Source organism: Mustela nigripes, chromosome 3, assembly GCF_022355385.1.
Source record: "Mustela nigripes isolate SB6536 chromosome 3, MUSNIG.SB6536, whole genome shotgun sequence".
In the NCBI taxonomy this organism is placed as follows: domain Eukaryota; kingdom Metazoa; phylum Chordata; class Mammalia; order Carnivora; family Mustelidae; genus Mustela; species Mustela nigripes.
Window position 1 is genome coordinate 129087199 of NC_081559.1, and position 17221 is coordinate 129104419.

At 38.7% G+C, this 17221-nt stretch overlaps 1 protein-coding gene across 1 annotated transcript in view; it reads left to right on the top strand.

Moving 5' to 3' along the window:
• Positions 1–17221, top strand: part of NKAIN3 (sodium/potassium transporting ATPase interacting 3) — a 638062-nt gene that overhangs the window by 474581 nt on the left and 146260 nt on the right. The window lies entirely within an intron of this gene.

Sequence of the window (17221 nt, forward strand, 5' to 3'; positions counted from 1 at the left end):
GATCCATTTTTAAAAATTTTAGATGGTTTGATTTTCTATTTGTCTTGTAAATAGTTCTGTCATTGTAGAACCCACTTAACAATATTTAAAGTTTTGTGTCCGGAATTTTGTTCTGGGAAATTTGGGCTGATTGTTTCATTTTTTTATTTCTGAGTCAAGTTTAACAGCTATTAAGACACCACAACATATCAATGTAAACTTCAATAAAGCCACATAATAACAGAAGAATTAAAAATAAAACCACAGGGAATTACGCTGCACTGAATCAAATTGTCAGCATTGATTGCCTCCATTTGCACCAATATTTCATTCCTTTCATTCTGTAACATCATGAGAATGAGTACCATTAGGATAATATATTCCAAAGGAGCTCATTATTTTGGGAGCTTGGGGGACAGGGGTATTGTTCCATGACAGAGCTACTAAATTTAATTGCTTCTACCTTGCAAGTGGTACGTTCATTCATTACTTTAATTTATTAAAAATATATTACCTAAAACCACAGTTAACTAAGTCCTACAGTTGCTTAATTTCCCAATATCCACCATTTTGGTCATCTTGTGCACATGTTATGCTCTGAAGCAAATTCCCACTTTTGTTTTAACAATATCATTCTCTAATTTGGATTTTTAAGATCCACAGACCATTTCAACAAGATAGTCACTAATTAAATACAGGTTTCCACATCTACTCTTAATAAATTCACAAAGTAAATTTTGTTACATCTTGTTTTATCTTATTTTATTGTTTCTATTATTCAATGTTTATTTTATTATGACTCTAAAAACGGTATTCAGAGAAGAGACATGTGGTAAAGTACAGATACTTTTAATTTAAACTTCCCAGTTTCTGAAGAACTTCTTTGACTTTATTTTTGAGCATTTCTAAATGAACTTTTTGTTTACACCGTAGTATTTTATTGTATTTTTTATTTTTTATATTTTTACACCATAGTTTCTTAAGTACCCAAAAGATCATTTCCCCCAAAATTCTACCTTTCCTACAAAATCTTAATTTTATTTCATAGTTTTACTATTTCCTCTCTGCTTTCTGTGGATATAAATGATAGTCTTTTCTGGAGAAAGAGAGCCGTCTTTGCCGTTAGGGTGTTTGTTTCTTCCAACTACTTCATTTTCCCCTTGTTTACTATAGTCTCTCTCCCCTATCTTAGGGGCTTTATTCAACTGTCTAATAATCCTTATTTTAAAAAGTTGGCAGAGGGAGTGCTTCAAAACTTTCAACACATGCTGTGAGTCTTCTTGGCTGTCTCCTTCATTTAGCACAATAGATTTCATCTGACTCTCCAGCTGATCAGCTATCCCAGAAGAGTCTTCTAGGCTACCTGGAAGGTAGAGCCTAACTTCATCCTTGTATGCCTATCCACTTTTCTTAAAACAATTACTGAAATTTTAATGAAGTTTGAAGAGGGAACTAAAGAATATATATGGGTTCAAACCACCGTCTTGACCAAGAATTGTCATTGATTTCTGTATCGTGTTAGCACCTAGAGCATAACTTGCAAACGTAGGGATGAAGTAAGTAGTTGTTGAGTGAATCGATGTTGAGTAGAAGAAATCTAAGAAGTTGTACAGTGATTATCCTTGCTACTCTTGATTTAGTGCTTTGTTTAGGAAAAGTTTCATTTTGAACTCAAACTGAAAAGGTCTGAAAGTTCTAGAGAACATAGGGATTATTTGTTGCTGAGAACAATGATCTGGTCAGCTGGAATGAAAGACTGTTAAGAATCATCCATTTTTCATTGACACCAATTGGCACAATACGGAGCAATGAAATACCTTTTTTATGGAAGTTAATAGTCCAGAAGTTACATCACAGTTTTACATGGATAATGAATGTGCTAAAAAGTTGTGTAAATATGATATTATGGAGAAATGCCTCCCCCCATTTATTTTTAACTTGCTTATTTAACATATGATACCGTCCAGGGATTTTTCTTATAGTGCTTTATTATTTTTTAATAATTCAGGGTTCCAGCATTTAGTGTTTTGTAATTCAGGGCACTGAGAGATTTAAATCATGGTCTGGCTTGTGGGATTCTGAAAGCCCTTTACGGCTTCACCAGAACTAGTCATGGTTGAATTCTGGGAAAGGAGAAGCTCTTCACAAATGAGGCATCTCATGCTGAACACTTAGCAGATCCTCTCTTTCTGGAAATGACCTACATTTTATGGAAATATTCTCAAATCATTTGTTGATAATTTTCTCCCCCCCCCCCATGTTCTGTGTCCTAATTTCTCATGGGCGTTTGCATCACTCAGACGTTGGCTATTCTGGGCTCGTCTGCCAACTTTCTTGATTTTCTCTATTTTCCATCTCTTCATCCTTTCACACTACTTTGAGGGAGAATCCTTAAAATGTTATCTTCTAGTCCTTCCATCGAATTTTCATGGCACTGTTATGTTTCTTGCTTCAAATACTCTTCTTAAATTTGCATGTTCTGCCTTAACAGCATCTTAATTTTGGCTTGTACATGTTCCTAATAGTTTGTTTGGGTTTTTTTTTGTTTGTTTGTTTGTTTGTTTTAAGTATTTTTTTTCTACCACATAATCTGTTTCTTCAACATTTTTAAAAATTTTCTCAGGTTGGTTCTCCCATCCCTCACCCCCACCCCGTTTGTTAGTTTGAGTCTTTATCTTTGAAAGTTTTTCCTCAGGTTTTTCTTATCCTTGGCTTTCTGGGCATGATTGAAGGAGGGCTTTAATGCCTAACTGGCCACACGAAACCTATCATGGGGGTCCTCAATTCTGAGCCACTCTGTAAATTGACCTGTGTGGGCTATTGGTTGGGGGATTCCAGGTATCGGTGTTTTTGTAGTTCTGCTTTGGAATAGATAAATTCGTCAGGGAGAAATTTTCCAGTTTGTATCTAGAGGGGAGGGAGCTGGGAGCCAGAATCTTGATAGCCAATCAGGACAGGGGCCAGGGGTCTTTGCATTCATTTTGTAGGCCTCTGGTCCTTAATCTCACATGGTCCACATGGCATGACGTGGTGCAAATGCCCTCAACTGTGTGTAGCATTTGCTTGCCCCATGTTCCCTCTCTAGGGAATACATCTCCCAACTTTGGGGGAAGGAGGACACATAGCAGTGGGGAACAGAAGACATAAGAGGTCTAACTAGTTCTCAGACAGATTGGCGCCCAGCTTGCCTGACTTCAGAATCATCCCCGTTGGCCGCCTTTCCTGGAATAATGGGTGCTTGTTATGGTTCTGCGAGTGTAAATTGAGTCTGTCCCTATCTTTCCTACAGCTTTGGGTTCCCACTCATCCACTGACTTCCTTCCGCCTTTCAAAACTGTGCGCTCTTGCCTCCTCTCATGTTTCCCCATCCTTGTGGAGTGTGTCTTTAAAATATAGCTCCTTACTATTTTTTTCAAGATTTTATTTTAAATATTTGAGGTCGTGAAGGGGAAGAGGAAAGAGAATCCTCAAGCAGACTCCCTGCTGAGTGTGGAGCCCAACACAGGATTCGATCCCAGGACACTGAGATCATGACCTGAACTGAAGTTAGCCACTTAACCGACTGAGCCACCCAGGCACCCTTTTACTATTGTTTTTGTAGGTGTGATTTTAGTCCCCTATCTTAAAAAGAGACGAAGATAGTATCACTTTTATTTTCATTTTCTCTTGCATGTACCAATGTCTTACAAACAGTAGACACTAAACTGGTATTTGTATACTTCGAACATATCCAAAACATAATACTACAGCACTTTCACATACTAGAGATTGATATATTTGACAAATTAATAAAACTAAGTATCTGTGTTCCCCTATAGTAATGCAACATATAGATAGCTCATAAGTTTTTTAAAAATCTGTGTTGGAAAAAGTTAACAACATTGTAAATGGGCACTTTATCTACTCCTGTGTTCTTATCTGTTCAACAAATATTTATTGAGAAAGCACAATGTCACTAATAATCACTGAGATTAATGTTTGCATTTTGTTACACAGCGTGTCTATTATAAATTGGATATCATTCAATTACTAGGAGTGTCCCCCAAATGAATTTTATAGGTTAAGATTTGTTAGCTCCCAAATCAAGAACAGATTGAAGTGAACAGTTCTATGATTTGTATGTGTCACTAAATATGACTTTGATATATAGAATTCCTCATTCTGCTACTAAATTTAATAATGCAAATGGAGTTTTAGTTTATTACCTCTGTGTAAAGGTTCATCAGTTTCTGAGAGGGCTAGAAAGTTAATTGTAATGTATTTGGAATCTTTTTAGAATCAGGTTGCTATTATTAATATGTCTTGCAACCCGAATTAAGCCACTAGATTTTGATAGATCGAGGTTTCAGTTTATCCAGATAGTATAATATTTCCTTAGGGATACAGTGTTAGATATTTAATTTCTGTACTTGGTTATTTGATCTATACAACTTTATGGATCAGCAAGCAATATAATTTTCCAGACATGTCTCCATTTTTCATTTTTAGAAAGAGACCAATTGCTTATATAATAGCATGGCATTTCTTATGTAACAGCTTGCACAGGCTGTAATTGGTTTTCATTTATAAAATAAAAAGTCTGAAGTTTGTATATTCAGACTGGTTTATTGAAGGAGTAAATCTTTACACAAAAGATGACAGTATTATTTTTTAATGTACATGATTTTGTTAGGAAAAATAACATGTTTTGATAGATTTAACTCCTAAAATATAAAGGATGATTTTTTTTCCATTATAAGACATTAGCATTTAATGTTTTATCTTTTACATCATATGTACACTATGTTGATTAAAATTAAAAAATTAGTTGGAGAGAAAAATTCCGAAAATCTGTTGGACATCTTCCAGATGTCAGATATTCTGCTGAACACTGTATATGAATTTTTCATTGTATCTCCTAACAGCCCTATAAATTTATTGTTATTCGTGTTTTATAGATTAGAAAAATGTCAAGGCTTAATAACAAAATGTAATAAAATAATAATAATACAATAACATTTAAAATCACTAATATTCACTACATGTTAGTGAATACAAACTCCAGTTTGGGGCACTGTTAAAAGTGCTTTATGTATATTATATCTCTTGAGCCTTACCACACAGATGAAATAATGCTGTTATTATTTCCCCCCCTTTTTAAAAGATTTTATTTATTTGAGAGAGAGAATGAGAGGGAGCACCAAAGTGGGGTGAGGGCCAGAGGGAGAAGCAGACTCCCCTCTGAGCAGGAAGCCCTACACCAGACTGGATCCCAGGATCCCGGGATCATGGCTTGAGCCAAAGGCAGACACTTAACTGACCCAGCCACCCAGGCATCCCTAACATTTCCTATTTACAAATGAAAAAAGGAAAGGATGCTTTCCCTCAGAGGAAAAAAAAATAACTGACCCCAAATCCCAAGGTCAAAACTCAGACACAAGTAACGGCATCTGTAATTGATGCTAAGGTAGGACTCTTGGATCACTCGGGAAAGTTTATGCCAGAAGTGACAGAAACTCTGACTCAAGCGCTAGAGACGTGAAAGGCACATCTAGCATCTCACACGCCGGCACCTAGAAGTAGAAGACGCTTCAAAGCTGGTTGACTCAGTGACATCATCAAGCACTCAGGTTATTACCATATCTTGGTATTGCCACGTCAGTCCACCTTCCAAAATCCCAGGTCTGCCCCTTAATGGTTATCAATTAAAGCAAGTTATTTGCTCATCTAAAATATACACAAGTATATTCAAATGTATCTGAGAATGACAAGGTTGCAGTGTTGGTTGAAGACTGGAAGCCGTCCAGGCTTCATAACCCTGTGCCTGTTTGCTCATCTACAAGGTCAGCAGCGTGACAGTGTCTACTCCCAGGTTATTGCAAGGATTAAGGCGGTTACAATATGTAAAGTGCTGAGAACCGAGGCTGGCACCTTGTTAAGCGCTACCTATGTGTTGTTCGCTGTTATTGCCGTTGCTGGGTTTTGTTCTTGTTATTGTTGTTATGCTTTATGACAATGTCCAGAGAAAGAAATGGTGTGCTCTCTTACATATGCAGAAAATTCTCAGTCCTCCTGATTTTCTCCCACATCTTGCCAGTGGAAGTTGGGTTTCAAACCCTTTCCTGAAAGAGTCACCAGAAATGGTAAAATATTCACCCTTCGCTCAACAGCCAGGGCACCTCAGAGTGGAGGGTAGAGTCAAAAACCCCGAGGCACGGAGCCCTGCAGTGACAGGTACGAGGGAAGAGCTCTCAGCGACCTTTCTTATCTCCTGTGAATATGATACGGAAGCTGTTAGCCTTGGTGCACTGAACGACTTGACCTAAGGTGTAAGAGAATGAACAAGGAGTAGGTCAGCACCTGAGTATGCCTTTCTCCTCTGTCGTGTGACTGCTGTTTGGTTGGAACACTGACTCCTAATTCAACAATCAGGAGTAGGTCACTGAGGGTCGACTGGCCTCCGACGTCCTCGTCCTCCCTTGCTGTGACCCTCCGGAAGCTGCAGGCAGCCAGCCAGTGACCTTACGAGTAAGGGACTCCTCCCACAGTCCTCTCTTGGTCAAAGGCACTCAGGAGGCCGAGCTTCCCTGCCAGGTTCCTCAAAGAAATGAGAGGAATAATGCACTAACCTCCTGACTTCAGAGAACGGTTTTAAGAACCAAATGATAGGATGTGAAAATGCTCCGTAAATCTGTCAGACACAGTGGTAAAGGATGGGGGTTAATTTACCCCTACAGGACTTCTGATCCATCTGCTAGGGCGCTAGATCAGTCCTTTTCTGATAATGGATTAATGGCAGATGTACAACATTAGAAGCTTTGTGGCTCATTAACCCATGACTCTAGAATCTTAGTTATAAAAGTGAGCAACTTTATAGAACACGTATTAGTGAGGACATTAACAAAATGATCACGATTTAATGTTTCCTAATGGGCCATTATATCCTTTTCGTTCTTGAAGCAGATTAAAAAATACATGAATCTGTGGCGTAGAGATTAATATCATCCTAAAGACCTAGCATCAGAACACTGATAGACACATGCGGAGCTGCTCCTTTTGGCCTGGAGACTGGAATTCTCTGGGAAGAAAACAAAAAACAAAACCCAGAGAATAGGAACTATTAGGAATCATTTCTAGAAGCCCATCCAAACTTACCTAGAAATTAACCTGTGCTGATGGTGTATCTGATACCCAAAATTAGTAAGGAGACTATGGCCACATTTAAATGACCAGAGCTTCAATTCTACTTGAGAAATTGGTGGAGCAAAAGAACATTTCAGGAGGTAGTACTGAATTTTACTACAAATGGTGGTTTGACTTTGACTAAAAATAATTCCACACCCAGAATATGAAAGGTGAAGAGACCACAATTCAGTAGGTTATAGGATTATGACCATTGCCAAGTAGTCTAACTTATCTATAGAAAGAATATTCAGTTCCTATCTAAAGTACTTTATTATATTTTTAACCTACCTCACTGAGTAATTTTCCTGGAAACACTGGAATATTCCCTTTAACACATTAACTTCTCAAACTTGAGAAGTGATTATTTTTGGCATGCCTACAGTTTACTCTTTGCTTAATCAATTAGTGATTTCTGCCTAATAGGATTGATATCAAATACAAGTCTTTAAGAAAAGTTGTGTGCTTTATTGTATGTTAAATGCTTTATTGTAATTAAAGTTGTATCTTTATGATACCAAATAATGATAATTGTTATCTAGCTGATTTGATCAAGTGTTAATTTTGAATTCTAAATTAGTCAAGTAAACTTTGAAAATGTCCAATATTTATATTCACAGATTAAAAGCCTTATTAAATATTTTGTTTTGTAATGTTCTCATAAACGTGTTTCTGTATGAATATGGAAATAGGCTTTGTAAATAAAAGTCCAGAACTTTTGATTTTACTAGACAAACAATAATTTACCCCCCAAAATCGTTGTGATGGTGAATCAGGTGGCAAAAAACTAAAGGTATAATAACGAAGTTTATAACTTATTCAGAGCATGACTTTTTCTCAATTATTGCTTAGGATCCTTAACATATAATTGTGGATTTTCTTGGTTAGTATCGCGCACCACTTGTAAAACAGTCTGAGCAAAAATGGCCATGGTAAATAGATCATTTCTTGTTACATCCTTGTGGACCTGTAAAACTGTACATATCTTCTAATTAAGTAATTCCCTAGTACTTTAATCCTGGGGCCACACCTAAGGGACCCCAGGTTAATGGACTAAACTCTGAAAAAATACAGTCAAACCAATTATTTGTTGGTAAGTTTTTAAAAGATGTTTTAATGCATCTTGTTTAATTCATGTAGCACTTTTCCTTAATGCATTAAGCCAATTTATCTGTGTAAACATAGTATTGTTTACAGGAATATTGTTCCTTTTAAACAATGCGGTTGAAAAGACTCAATTGTGGCAAAACCATTTTTCAAAGAAGCTTAGCAAAACACAGGTGGAAGTAGTCAGCTCTCAATTCCGGGCCCAATTCTTCTCATGAGCTGGCATCGAAGGCAAATTTTTCCTATCTCTGCTTCATCATTTTCTTTCTTTGCTATTTTTGTTTGTATAGTCATTCCTCACCCTAAAATAAATATTAATGTTTGTTTTCTCTAAGGCCTTTATAGTTTATATTTTATGTTTAACTCTTTAATACATAAGAAATTGACCACTTGATTTTAAAGCATGTCTCTTTTTTATTTTAAGAACCAATAATTCATCAATGAACATTTATTATATACCCACTGTATGTTTGGCCCTGTGTTAGGTACTGTGTATAAAAGTGAATCCATGCCAGTTATTGAGAAACATAAAATCAGTGGGAAAGACAAGCATAAAAAGATAAACAGACTACAGTGTGCAGGGGACCAAAGGGCAAGATGGAGGCACGTAGATACACCAGTTGGGGCAGTTTTTCCACTGACAAGGGACCTGCTTCTTAGTGCAGCTAGGATGCTGAGTTCATAGGGTACTCTCATTACAAAGCCAGACTCACTCTAGCAGAAAAGAGTAAGTGTACTCTTGGCTGTAGACTGGCTATGTCCAAAACTGGACAAAAACAATAGAAAACATCTTTGGGTAGTCACTGCTGTGCTACTCCCAATCTCAGAAGACCAGAAAGACCACAACAGTATGTTTGCTTTTCAAGTGAATTGTCCTCAGAATTTCTGCAATGCTGTGGTTAACCTGTGTATGCTATGGAAACAGATTACAGAAGACCTATTTGGAATTTCTCTTTCCTCCTTCTCTCCTGTTTAACTTGAGCTCCCTAGAGTCTTCTCCATGCCGTTCTGCTTTTCCTACTTGTGAGGGAAGAGGCGTGTGTAGAAGGGCGGGGAGCTGGGAGCAGGGGTGAAGAAGAAAGCCAGGGAGCATCTGCCATCACTTCATTAAAAATCAGAGAACTATCAGAAGCAACTAGCCTACAGAAATGTTCTCTGATTCTGTTCACCAGCAACTCCGTGTTGATTAGGAGCCATGGTAGATTTTCTTTGGAATAAGCCGTTGAGACTCTAGTCTACAGCAAGAAACCTTGTAGAGTTCTGGGATGAGCTAGTCTTAGGAATCAATCAATGTCCTAGTCAGCTGTGATCTTGTTTGTTTGTTCTTTCGTTTTTTACTCTGAGCATCTGACTTTGTCCTCATCTTAGCAAAATATTCACAAATAATCCATTTATCTTATGCTTTGCCTGACAGATAAGTTTTGACCCTCACCAAGCAGTAATGCTGTGCATTGTCGACATCTTTCATCCCCTGCGTACATTTTTATTAAATGCCACAACTGACCCAGCAAAGACTTACTATAATTCACACACAAACACTAAGCCAAAGCCTTCATGTTATGTGTAGTTATGACCAAATTAAGTATTTATCAAACTAAGAAACTGTAATTTATATATCCTCAAAGTAGAACCTTCTTTATTCAATACTGAGAATCATTATATAAATGGCCCAGAATGTTTTCAATAACACTTCCCGGTATTTTATGATGAGATGATGGCTCTAATACTTTTATACATTCACATTAAATGACAGGAACGTCGTTATTTCTAAATGTTAATAAATAAATATGCATTGTAGTGTATTCTATTATAAGCTATCTGAATTTGAGAGTAGTATTCGTGGCCATGAGTAAAACAAATAACCAAAGAATACTATGAATCATTAAATAGCTACATGGATTCTCAATGGAATTGTTTATTATCTTGTAATTTAAATTCTGTCTTTCACTAATTTTATCTACTGCCTGGCTCTGACCTGTTGATTCCAGATTTATGGAAGATCCCCATAAAATTCTCTTTTCTCCTGGGCCCAACCAGTTGGTCTTTTTCTGACAATAACGGCATTTCTTCCCTCTCCCCTTTTCGTTCTAGTTGTTTTTCCACACACTGTTCCCCAAAGCCAACATTGCCAACACCATCAACATACGTGGCTTCCAATAGCAAATCGGTCCCATCTGGTGATTGGCTAGAAGAGAAGCTACTGTTTAGATTCTGGATAAAATGGAGAAGAGGAAAGAAGTTGTTCTTTCCCGTGTTACCATGCCCACCAGGAAATGTGGCTGCTGGGGTGCCTGGGTGGTTCACTTGGTTAAGCATCCGGCTCTTGATTTCAGCTCAGGTCATGACTTCAGGGTCATGAGAGCAAGCCCTGCATCAGGCTCTAAGGGGTAAAGTCTTCTTCAGGATTCTCTTTCTCTCCCTCTGCGCCTCCCACCCTTCTGTCTTAAATAAATAATTTAAAAAAAAAAAAAAGAAAGAAAGAAAAAGAAAGAAAGAAAGAAAAGAAAAGATGGCTGCTATCTTTTCAGCAAACTTATTTGACTGCACTTCCTCTCAGTTATGTGATATCGGTCCATCCTTACCTAAGATGCCTCTGCATCTGCCCTTTCCCTTCGTGGATCTTTACCGAGGGCCGCCCGATAGCTCGGACTGCTCTCTGCTATGACGTGGCTTCATGGAGAGAGAATTGTTGGGAAGATTTTTGTCCTTTCAGCCCTTAAGTCACACTTGCTCCCCAATTCCAGTGCCCTTCTTCAGGGGCCGTTCTGCACTGGGATGATAGATACCTTAACAAAGTCACATCTGGAAGCCAGAAATTTAAGTGTAAACATTCCTCAAACAGAGGCAGATGGAGCAGCTAGCATAATTCTTTGCTGAAGTCCGCCTCGATTTTAAAACAAACGGGAACTACCCGGGCTTTTAAGTTGAAATTAAAGTTCTATATAACTTGCCTGAAGTGTTACAGGCTACTCAGCACATGGCCTGAAATTAGAGAACGTCAACCATATCAATGAAAATTAAACTCCGGAGGGATAGAGAGAGAATGCAAGTCGTCCTTTCTATTTCAATTCTCTGATTAAAGGTTTAAAAAAAAAAAAAAATAGCTGATGGCCTGCTACCCAAACAGAGATTTTGTTTTCTTTTTCTTATGGCCGAGGCTGATGAGAACGCCAGGAGAACTGTGCTATACCAGTATCCCTGACGGGGTCCACGGTGCAAATGCTGCTTCCAACAGTGCGGATTCTCCTTCCTCCCCCAAACACGGGCCTTAGAAACAGTGACCTTCACCAAGGAAACAGACTTTTAAAGGAATGACGGCTATGACAGTAGAAAGATCTGTTTGACCTGTTTCTAGAAAGCCTCCAAACTAACTTTTAAAGGGCTAGACTCCCTCAAAAAACCGTATTTTTTTTTTTTAAGATTTTATTTATTTATTTGACAGACAGAGATCACAAGTAGGCAGAGAGTCAGGCAGAGAGAGAGGAGGAAGCAGGCTCCTGGCTGAGCTGGGAGCCTGATGCGGGGCTCAATCCCGGGACCTGGGATCATAACCTGAGCCGGAGGCAGAGGCTTAACCCACTGAGCCACCAGGTGCCCCAAAACCGTATATCTTATTCCCAGACTCTGATAAAGAGTTGGACCCTTGGTCAATGATTGTTTTTTGTTTTTTGTTTTTCCCCCAGCCTCAGGGATAGTGCAGGCAGGTTCCAATTACTGACTGAATCAGCCTTCACTTCTCCAAACCTTGGCCTTTCTGTGCACATAGAGCTCCTGATACACAGTCCTTATCCTTAAATAACAAAGAAGATGCCATCAGGCCTTACCATTGGCTGACAAGATACTCGAGGCATTGTTCTTACAGGAAAAATATAGCAGACTGTGTGAGTCACCTAATGGCTGCATAAAGGACTCTGAATTAAAATAGTTCTAAATAACTTTGTGGTGCAATATAATACAATTAATATAGACAAGAGATTTTAGATTATAAAGTGTTAATTAAGAAAGTATGAAATTTTTTGCCATATGATGGGTAGAGAACAATGATTGTAAACAGACTTTCTGTTAAAGAGCTGAGCAAGAAAAAATGTATGCATTCATTCTCAGAGAAAATCTCATGACCTAATAAGATTTTTAAATTTTAATGTTCCCTAAGTATATTGAAATTACTGTGTTTGTAGGAGAAAACCTATGCTGTTTGACAGCTCTTTGTGTTTAGACAGAAAGAAAATAGGGCAAGTATAGACGGGCACTTGTGGCCTCATACTGTTCCACCTTCAGTCGCTGCAAAGGATGGAACAACGGGACCTACCGGCATTCCTGAAGATGCCGGCTGGCAAGACTCCGCCGCCCCCAACCCAACCTCCAGAAGTAATCCCAGCTCATAGGAGGAGGATTGTTTGGTGGGAGTAGGCAGAATTGTGAAGGACAGGAGGTTTCCTACTTTGGAAAATAGTACATATATTCATCTAGGTACACAGAGAAAAGGGAGCTAAGTATGCTTTCGGAGAAATTAGATGTTTTGATTTAAAAGTAGCGGCTATCTGTAAAGAAAAACAAAAACGTATATTAAAAAACGTATATAAAACGCTGATTAACAGTATAAACAGTTTAAAACGTATACAAAACGTATAGAAAACGTATACAAAAACGCTGATTAACAAATTGAAAACAATGAAATTTTCCTTGGAAAACTTCAAATTCAACTTTAAGGAGAGCTAAAAGTGCTTTTTACTTCATTTAGGGTAATTAAAATTATTGGGCTTAATCACTGTTAGTAAGAATTCACTTTCTAATATGAATTAATTAATGTTTTAGAAGCACCCTGAGCTCCTTAGAGCCTCAGGATAGAGACTTCCATGACTCAGCCATGGGTTTAAAAAAAAAAAAAAAAAAATTAAGAAATGATCTTAAGTAGCATTCTTCCCAAAAGAATTAAACAGTGATAAGATGCAACAGTGTCCATTCTTTAGGTAACGTCTTTGTGGTCACTGGACTTTATACCCTGTGGAATGAATATCTGGCTGGTGATGACTTCATTTTATTTAGATGAAGGGCATAGAACTGTTGTTGACATGAGGCATGTCCGCACTTGGTACGACGTGTAGTCATATCAAAGGATCTAGGGAGACATGAAGGGAAACAATATTTCAAAACGAAACAGCAGCAAGTGGGCAGAGGTGGGCTTTTGTTCTCAGTTCAGGCCCTCCCCACAGTATGGTGCCTAACACTCCCCCACACACATAGACACGCCAGAATCTGTATAGAACCCCGAAGACCCTAACGAGGAGTCAAGCAATAAGAATGGGTTAACAAACATCCCTCTGCGGCAGTGAATATCCACCCAGAGTCTGATTTAAGTCACTGTCTCCGAAACTTCCAAATCCCGAGAGGCAGCCTCTTACAAGCTATCCTAGATGGTTACTGAGCAACTTGAGATTGATGGTGATAGATAAGAACCTGCCAGCGAGGTTTTTACCACATCCAACTTTGCCAATTAATCAGACCTCTTTCCAGCCTTCACGATTATTTCAGCAAAGGAAGCAATTAAGGAAAATTGTCTTCTTTTGTAAAGGGGTTTAAACCACACCAGCAGCCACATTCATGGGTCAGAAATACCAATATTGTTCTCTTTATCCAGATACCTTTCGGAAAGGGAACAACTAAAAGGACTATATGACTTTTCCTTCTATTTTTTTTTCAAAAAGAATTCTATCACATTAAAACAAGTATCTATTTTTTTCTCAAATGAGGAACTTTTCCTACCACAGTTGAAAAATGAATGAGTATTCTTTTCAGGTGGTAAACTTTGCCGGAAAAAAAGAACGAAAGAGAGAGACAAAGAAAGAAAAAACAGATTGAAAAGAAAATTTTCTATTACGCAAATGAAGTAAAATGTGTACATACACGCTTACGAGTGCATGAATTATGAATACACTACACTATAAATAAAACACATTAGTGCCAACATGAAGCACAAAGGTAGCACATTTTTATGGTCTCAAAATCCTGATTAGCATAAAAGGCATAACATTGTGATCAAATAATTATTGATTAACACAAAGACAGAGAAGCCAGATGTGTTGAATGAGCTTAGTAATTAACTAAGTAAACTACAGGTGTTTAAAATTCATGGATTACAAATGCAAGGTATACTGATTTTTTAAAATCATCTGTTAGCAAATCTTAGTGTGCAGTCAGGTGCAGCAATTACATACCAGAAATGTCAGTATCTATGAATGTACATTATACCTTCACAAATGATTAATGTTTGAAATGTTTTCAGTGCTGAAGTCCTCTGAAACTTTTGGGGGGCTGTTTTACAGGGACATCCCTGGTTCTACCCAATGGACCTGATGTACATCGAAAGCAGACAAACCAATATACAGGAATATACAGCTAATAAACAGACAACTAAAAATCAAATACAAATAATGTTAGGGGAGCTTGACATTCAAAAGAAAAATGAAAGTTCTCTTGCAAATTGCAGAATTTTTTGTCAACTTCTCACCATATTTCCCCTACTCCCATTCAGGGTAGCCCTGTGGTAAAAAGTGGCTTCATTTACATAATCTCTTCTAATGGGACTAATGATTTCTTCAGTCATTATTAGGAAACTGCAAGTTTTTGTTTGATTCCTTCTAATAGCATCAAAGGGCACCCACAGACTAATTTCAGGAAGGAAATTAAGTCTTTGGCTTTTTTTTTTTTAAGATTTTTATTTATTTTAGGGAGAGAGCCAGAGAGAGAGAGCGAGAGAGAGCAGAGAGCACAACTGAGGAGGGGGGAGGAGGGGCAGAAGGAGAGAAAGAAGCAGATTCCCCTCTGAGCAGGGAGCCCAATGCCAGTCTCGATCCAAGGACCCCGAGATCATGACCTAAGCGGAAGACAGATGCTTAACTGACAGAGCCACCCAGGAGCCCTGGGCCATGGTTCTTTTCCTCCTACTTTTGCAGAGTGTCTCAATTATTTTAATTACACATGAGAAAGACTGCTATTCCTTTGCACACTTACCTTTCTTCAGAAATGCATCTGGGGGGTGCCTGGATGTTCGCCTCTTGATTTTGGCTCACGACATGATCACAGGGTCTTGCGATCAAACCCCACACTGTGCTCTGTGCTCAGCAGGGAGTCTGCTTGACATTCTTTCCCTCTGCCTCTCCCTCCACTTTGTGGGCACAATCTCGCTCTTTCTCTCTCTCTCTTTCAAGTAAATACGTCTTTAAAAAAGAAAGAAATGCATTTGCTAAGATGTCAACTCCAAAATGAATGAAACAGGGAACTATCAATTTGAAAACCCCTGCAACTTCAATGTTCTTATATAGGAAACAAAAGGTGGTGACGCTTTTGAAGAAATTGTAGGGTTTTCGAACACCACGTAATCGCCAGCTTTAGAGACAGCCCTCCTTCCTGTCAACGTACCCATGCTCACTATTCCAACCTCCATCACTACAGTTTCTTCCCACCTTTCTTAGGATCTCATAGAAATGGAATCGTGTGGTATATACCCTATCGAGCCTTCAGTCAACGTCATGTCCATGGGATTTAACCATGTTCCTTCTTTTTTCTTGTGTAGCTTCCAGCATATGACCATACCACATTTATTTATCGGTTCTTCTGTTGATGGACATTTGGGGCACTTTCAGACTTTGGCTATGAAAAGATGCTAAGTTTCTTAGCAGGGAGCCCAATGCCAGTCTCGATCCAAGGACCCCGAGATCATGACCTGAGCGGAAGACAGATGCTTAACTGACAGAGCCACCTAGGAGCCCTGGGCCATGGTTCTTTTCCTCCTACTTTTGTAGAGTGTCTCAATTATTTTAATTACACATGAGAAAGACTGTTACAGGTCTCTGGTGGGTATATCCATTCATCTCTCCTGGCTACATACTAGGGAGGGGGAACACTCAATGGTTTCAGTGGGAATACGAAACTATCCACAGTGGCTGCACAAATTCACACTCCCACAAGCAACATAAGAGGAACTTCGATGGATGGGTAGTTGCTTTCTGGGTGTTTTTTGTTTTGTTTTGTTTTGTTTTGTTTTTATTCTCAACTGAAATTGTGACTCAAAAACCTAGTAACTAAATTTGTTCATTCTTTTGATATATATGCATGTGTGTATGTGTGTGTGTGTGTGTGTGTGTGTGTGTGTGTGTGTGTGTGTATAGCCATTATTGGAAGCTTGGCATGGGAAAACAGTGCTGATTATAGATGGTTTATAATCTTGTAGGTGAGTCAGAAAACTGATTATAAAAAAAGGAATGAGTCTTCGCTACCCAAAGATATAAAAGTAGGTGGCAGAACTGGGCACTTGGGAGCACAGAGAAGAAGAGTTCTATCGCCCAGACTTTTCAGGGCTCAGGGATGACTTTCCAGAGGATGTGAGGTTGCCGCTAAAACATAAAAATAAATGGGAGTTGGTCAGGTACCCACGTTGGGGAATGGCTGATTATAAGGACAAGAAAGCAGATGGAAGTTGATAGTGAAAAAGGATATTCTATGAAAAAGGAACAGGGTGTGTGAAGACCAACATTTTAGACAGAACGGTTCAGCTGGGGAATGGGAAGGAGGTCAACGTGGCTGGAGCACAATGGTGAAGGGAAGGACAAGAGTCTGCAGAAGTGACAAGAGGCGGGGGAGGTAGGACCTCTCAAGCTGTCCCACGGAGTTAATCTTTTATCTTTGGGCAGTGGGAAAGCCTTGAGGTGTTTTAAAGCAATTAGTGACGTCTATGTGTTTGGGTTCAAAAAAATATCATTCTGGCTGTAATAAAGAAAACATATCTGAGGAAAACAAGAGATGCCAGGAGTTGTATTTAAAAGTCATTGCAGGGGTGCCTAGGTGCCTAGGGGGTTAAGCCTCTGCCTTCAGCTCAGAGTCCTGGGATTGAGCCCAGCATCAGGCTGTCTTCTCAGCAGGGAGCCTGCTTCCTCCTCCCTCTCTCTGCCTGCCTCTCTGCCTACTTGTGATCTCT